Here is a 5,568-nt window from a genome sequence, read left to right as displayed (position 1 = left end):
CATCTCCTTTTATTTCATTTTTTAAAAAAGATTTTATTTATTTATTCATGAGAGACACAAAGAGAGAGAGAGGCAGAGACACAGACAGAGGGAGAAACAGGCTCCATGCAGGGACCCCGACCCAGTCTCCAGGATCATGCCCCGGGCTGCAGGTGGCGCCAAACCGTTGCACCACCGGGTCTGCGCACATCTTTTATTTCAGAGACAGGCAGCTCCTAGTAAAATCATCCTTAAGCCAGGCTGTAAGACATTTATCCATGTGTTTTGAAGACCCCACAGTCCTCCAAGTGTGCCTTTCTTCATTGGCCTTCCATAATGCTGTGTTTCTACTCTTCAGAACATGGTTGTGGTTAAATTCTTAGGTTCTGGTGTGATACACATTTTGATTCAAATATCCTATTTTTGAGACTTCATTTTGGACCTTGGGCTCCATCTCTGTGAGGCTAAGAAGTCTGAGCTATAAAATGTGTTGGGAGTATTCAGTACACTATGAGACCTGAAATAAGCATGTACTAAACAGGTGCTAGCATCATGATTATTCCCTAAATGCATGAGGTTTTAAACTCACCAGCCATTTCTTGACTATTTAGAGCATTTTGTGCAAAGGCAGAGGAAACATCTAAAGAGCCAGCTGACGGCTTCCCTTCCTCCTTCCTGAGCATGTTGCCACTGTTTATTTCACATAGGGGCGGCTTGCATCAGGTTCTATTCTTCCCGATCCGATCGCTGAATGTGGAAATCCTACCAGACGCAAAGCTTTTAATTTCACTCCCATACTTGAGTTCCAAAGAGAAGTCTTATCCAATAAATGTCACTGGGCAGCCGTGTATCAGCAAAAGGTTTAAGCCGCTGGATTCCTTCTGGTCCCACTGACTAAGATGAGCTCAGAGATGGCTAAGCTCATTTCTGCTCTTTGAAAAAGCTCTTCTATCAGATCTCTGTGCCTTAGAATGATGCTGTCTCCCTGGGTTCCATTCTAGAGCTTGTGTGTGGCCTCTAACTTTGATTTAACTCCCAGTGAATGAGCTGCCTGGCCTTAGGGTGAAGTCCTGTGCTTAATTAAGATCAGGGTCTGTCAACTAGTACATACTCTGGAGTAGGTGACTTCACACTTGTTTCCACAATACTAACATGAAGGAATTTTAACTGTTCGAATGCCTGCTTTACAGGCAATAAATGTTTACTAATTAATGTGAGTGCATGTGGAAGTCCTTTGCAAATTGGAAAGTGTGATATAAGTAGGAGGTCATACATTCTGATTTACCCAGGAAAGTCTTGGTGTAGACCTGCTGTTCTGGTATAATTATTATGTAACATCTCTTTTCACTCTTAAAGTGTCCTGGCTTGGATAATAAAATATAGGATCATCATATGTATGAGTATAGGTAGATAATCAAGCAGGTGGCTGAAGTAATTTTGAAGCCCCAAAACAATTCCAAACATGGCCCAGGATTTTCTGCCAAATGAGTAAAGGGAGGCAGAGACAGTAGAATGGTGAAGAGGAGGATCTCTAATCACAGTGACACAGAGAAAGTGCCCAAGGGCATCCAGATAGTAAACAGTTGAGGCTGGAATCCAATTCAAGATTTTTGGCTGCAGAGCCCTAGCTCTTGATCAGTACTCTTTAATGTACTCAATAATTGTGAGCTCCAAGGAGGAAGAGGGTTGGATGTTTTATTTTCTGTTCTATTCCCAGTGCCAGGAAAGCATCTTGAACATGGTTGAATAAGTGAAGAAATTTATGATGGTCTCCTTTGAAGGAAATTTTCTTTGCTGTTGGAAATCTGAAGCACTCTATGACCAGAAGGGGGCAGACAGAAGATTCAGACAGCAAAATGTGTGGTTTGCCTCAATTTTGACAGTCTCCAGGGGAAAAAAAGCATGTGACTGTAATGTACACACAGTTAGGATAACCATCATATCTCAGTCCCTGATATTTCCTACTCCTTTTTTCCCAGCAGAGAATGAGGAGGGAGAACCAGAGCAGCGTGTTAGAGTTCCTCCTCCTGGGGCTCCCCATCCAGCCAGAGCAGCAGCGCATGTTCTTTGCCCTGTTCCTGGGCATGTACCTGACCACGGTGCTTGGGAATCTTCTCACCATCCTGCTCATCAGGCTGGACTCTCACCTCCACACCCCCACGTACTTCTTCCTTAGCCACTTGGCCTTCTCTGATGTCTCTTTCTCATCTGTCACTGTCCCAACGATGCTGATGAACATGCAGACTCGGCACTTAACCATCTCCTATGTGGGGTGCATTTCCAAGATGTATTTTTTCATACTTTTTGTTTGTCTTGACAATTTTCTTCTTGCAGCGACAGCATATGACAGGTATGTGGCCATCTGTCAGCCACTCCACTACACCACTGTCATGAGGGAGGAGCTGTGTATCTTACTGGTGGCTGGATCCTGGTTCTTCTCATGTGCCCATGCCCTGTTGCATACTCTCCTTCTGTCACGCCTGTCCTTCTGTGCTGACAATACCATCCCTCATTTCTTTTGTGATCTCACTGCCCTCTTGAAGTTAGCCTGCACAGATACTTCCCTCAATGAGCTAGTTATCTTCACTGAGGGGGGAGTGTTTGCCTTCCTGTCATTTTGTGCTATTTTGGCCTCCTGTATCTATGTTGGGGCCACCATCCTGAGAGTCCCTCCATCAAGAGGATCTGCAAAGCCTTGTCTACCTGTGGCTCCCACCTCCTTGTGGTGTTTGTACTATGGGACTCTTGCAATGATTTACTTCATTCCTTCATCAAACAGTTCCAAGGTCAAAGACATTATTGCTTCAGTTTTGTATACAGTGGTGATAGCCATGTTAAACCCCTTTATTTATGGCCTGAGGAACAGGGACATGAAATAAGCTCTGAGGACACTTTACAGGAGGAAATTTTTTTTTACCAAGTAAATTTTACTAATGTTCTTAATTTTCCTAGTGATGTTTCCAAAGACATCTTGAAAATTTGTAGCAGTAGCTGTGGTAGATTGCAAAAATGGCCAAGTTACTTTGCAGCCCCTCCTTGCAAGTGTGGTTTGTTTCCCTATCCACTGAATCTGGGCAGGACTCATGACTGACTAAAAGAGTCATTAAAAGAGTCAGTGAAAGTGGTGTGAGATTTCCAAGCCTAGGTAAACTCTGTTGCTGCTGCTCTGGGAACCTTCAGACCACCATGTGAACTAGTCCAAGCTAGGCTGTATGAAGATGGGGGCCACATGGGGAAGAACCAAAATGCTCCAGCTAACAATCTACCAGCTCCCCGGTGACCTGGTACATGATAGTAGAGGCATGAGTGAGCCCTTGTTGAGATCAACTGAACCAAACCCAGACAAGAAGCCTCATCCAGCTGAGCACATTCTCAGCCCAAATTGTCAGCCCATGGAATTGTCATATAAAGAAGTGGTTGTTGTTTAAGCCACTGAGTTTTGGGATGGGTTGTTATGCAGCAGAAGCCAACTGATACAGTGGCTGCCCTTGTTTCTGGAGCCCTCCAAATTTTCCTTAATTTCAGTGGTCTCTTCCCATTTATTGGACCCGTGCTTGGATTGTAGTCCCTGTCTATTTTTCTAGAACCCACTGAAATAAAAACAGTCAGATTATGATCTCCATAACATATTGCCTTAGCTTTAGGTAGATCTCTTCTTGTCCTCATTATTCTGACATAATCCTTGGTATGTAGCATTTACCAGCAACTCTCATTTTTGCAAAGTCACCATCTTAAGGTACTGCCTTATCTATCTAAAGAGATAAGAATGACTTGCCATTATATCAAAAATACATAAACTTCTTTTTTTGAGGAAAAAATACACATTATGTGTTTCCTCTTGAAGAAGAGAAACGATCTTAGACTAAGATTAGAGGTCTGAATAACATTGCATCTTGTCTAAGTTATACCTTCTTACCCCTTAAGTCAGTGATATTGAGTCACAAAGGTAAGAATTCTCAAATGTGATCTGCTATTTGTCTTTAGTACAAAATTAACATCTGGACCATTACAGTCAAATTGGTGTGAAGCTTGTGGAGCATGGTTTTAGATAAACAAAATAATTAAAATGGCTAATACAATACTGAGTAATACATAGAATTGTTGAATCACTATATTGTACACCTGAAACTAATATAACACTATTTTAACTATACCAGAATTAAAATAAAAATAGCAAAAATGCTATTATTTGAATAGAAGATGGCTAATATGAACTTTAATGATAATTCATAGTATGTATCAATTTATATAAATGAGATAATGATAAAAATTTTAGTTTCTTTGTCCTTTGATCTATCATGTCCTATAATTATAAAAAGTATGTGTTACTCCAAGTGTTTAAAGTAATAAAGTTGAGAATGTTTGCATTTGTAATGTAGTTGCTAGTTATGTATTGTGTCTGGTTGTTTCCTAAAATCTAAACATTTTGCAAAGATTTTGGCTTTATTATCCTTAAGTCAGTTTTTGCCTGTGACAAAAACTCAGCAGAGGAGCACAGTGCATTAAATCTCATTTCCAAATTCGCTAAACCAATATAGGCTGTTTTTTTTTTTTTTAACTAGAACTTCCTTTGTGAGGACAGCTTACTTACTTGGGCCTTCCTAATTCTAGGTTATGAAAATGAGTTACCTTTTACTTCACAAAAAGCATGACTTGATCTCTAGAAAAGAAAAGGAAAATATATATAAAAGTGATTGATTTTTGACACTTATTTATTATGTATTCAGTGTGCTTATGGAAATTTCTAGAAGTGGACAAATCAGACAAAAATATTTTCCTTTTGTGGAGCTTATACTCTAATGGGAAAGAGAATGAAAATAAACTCAATATGCAAGTTTCATGGTTTTTAACTGCTATAAAATGTAGCATTGTGGGGAAATCAGGAATGCAAGGGATAGGCTGCAATTTTAAGGAGTGTGATGAGAACTGGTCTCACCCAGAAGGTGATATTTGAACAAAGAATTGAAGGCAGCAGGGAATAGAGCCACAGGGATATTTGCAGGAAAAACACCTCAGGGAGCAGGTATAGCAAGTGCAACATTTTGAGGTGTGAAAATGTCAGTTATGTTCCAGGATCTGGGAAAATTGGACAGGTACATGCAGAAGAATGAAACTAGACCATTCCCTTCCACCATACACAAAAATAAACTAAAAATGGATGAAGGTCCTAAATGTGAGACAGAAATCCATCAAAATCCTAGAGGAGAACACAGGCAGCAACTTATTGCAAGACATGTCTCTAAAGGCAAGGGAAACAAAAGCGGAAGTGAAGATAAAAAGCTTCTGCACAGCAAAGGAAACAGTTAACAAAACTAAAAGGCAATCTATAGAATGGGAGAAGACATTTACAAATGACATATCAAATAAAGGGCTAGTATCCAAGATCTATAAAGAATGTATCAAATTCAACACCCCAAAATCAAATAACCCCGTCAAGAAATGGGCAGAAGACATGAACAGACATTTTTCCAAAGATATTTCTCCATACAAATGGCCACCAGACACATGAAAAATACTCCACATCACCTGGCATCAGGGAAATGCAAATCAAAACAAACCACAATGAGATACCACCTCATACCTGTCAGA

General features: G+C 40.3%; 1 pseudogene; it reads left to right on the top strand.

The window, feature by feature from the left end:
- Window positions 1-1,964: 1,964 nt before the first annotated feature.
- LOC129499950 (olfactory receptor 1J1-like) lies at window positions 1,965-2,903 on the top strand (annotated as a pseudogene).
- The last annotated feature ends 2,665 nt before the right edge of the window (window positions 2,904-5,568 follow it).

The sequence above is a fragment of the Nyctereutes procyonoides genome, unplaced genomic scaffold (assembly GCF_905146905.1).
Source record: "Nyctereutes procyonoides isolate TBG_1078 unplaced genomic scaffold, NYPRO_anot_genome, whole genome shotgun sequence".
Taxonomy (NCBI): domain Eukaryota; kingdom Metazoa; phylum Chordata; class Mammalia; order Carnivora; family Canidae; genus Nyctereutes; species Nyctereutes procyonoides.
This window is presented reverse-complemented; position numbering and strand designations above follow the sequence as displayed.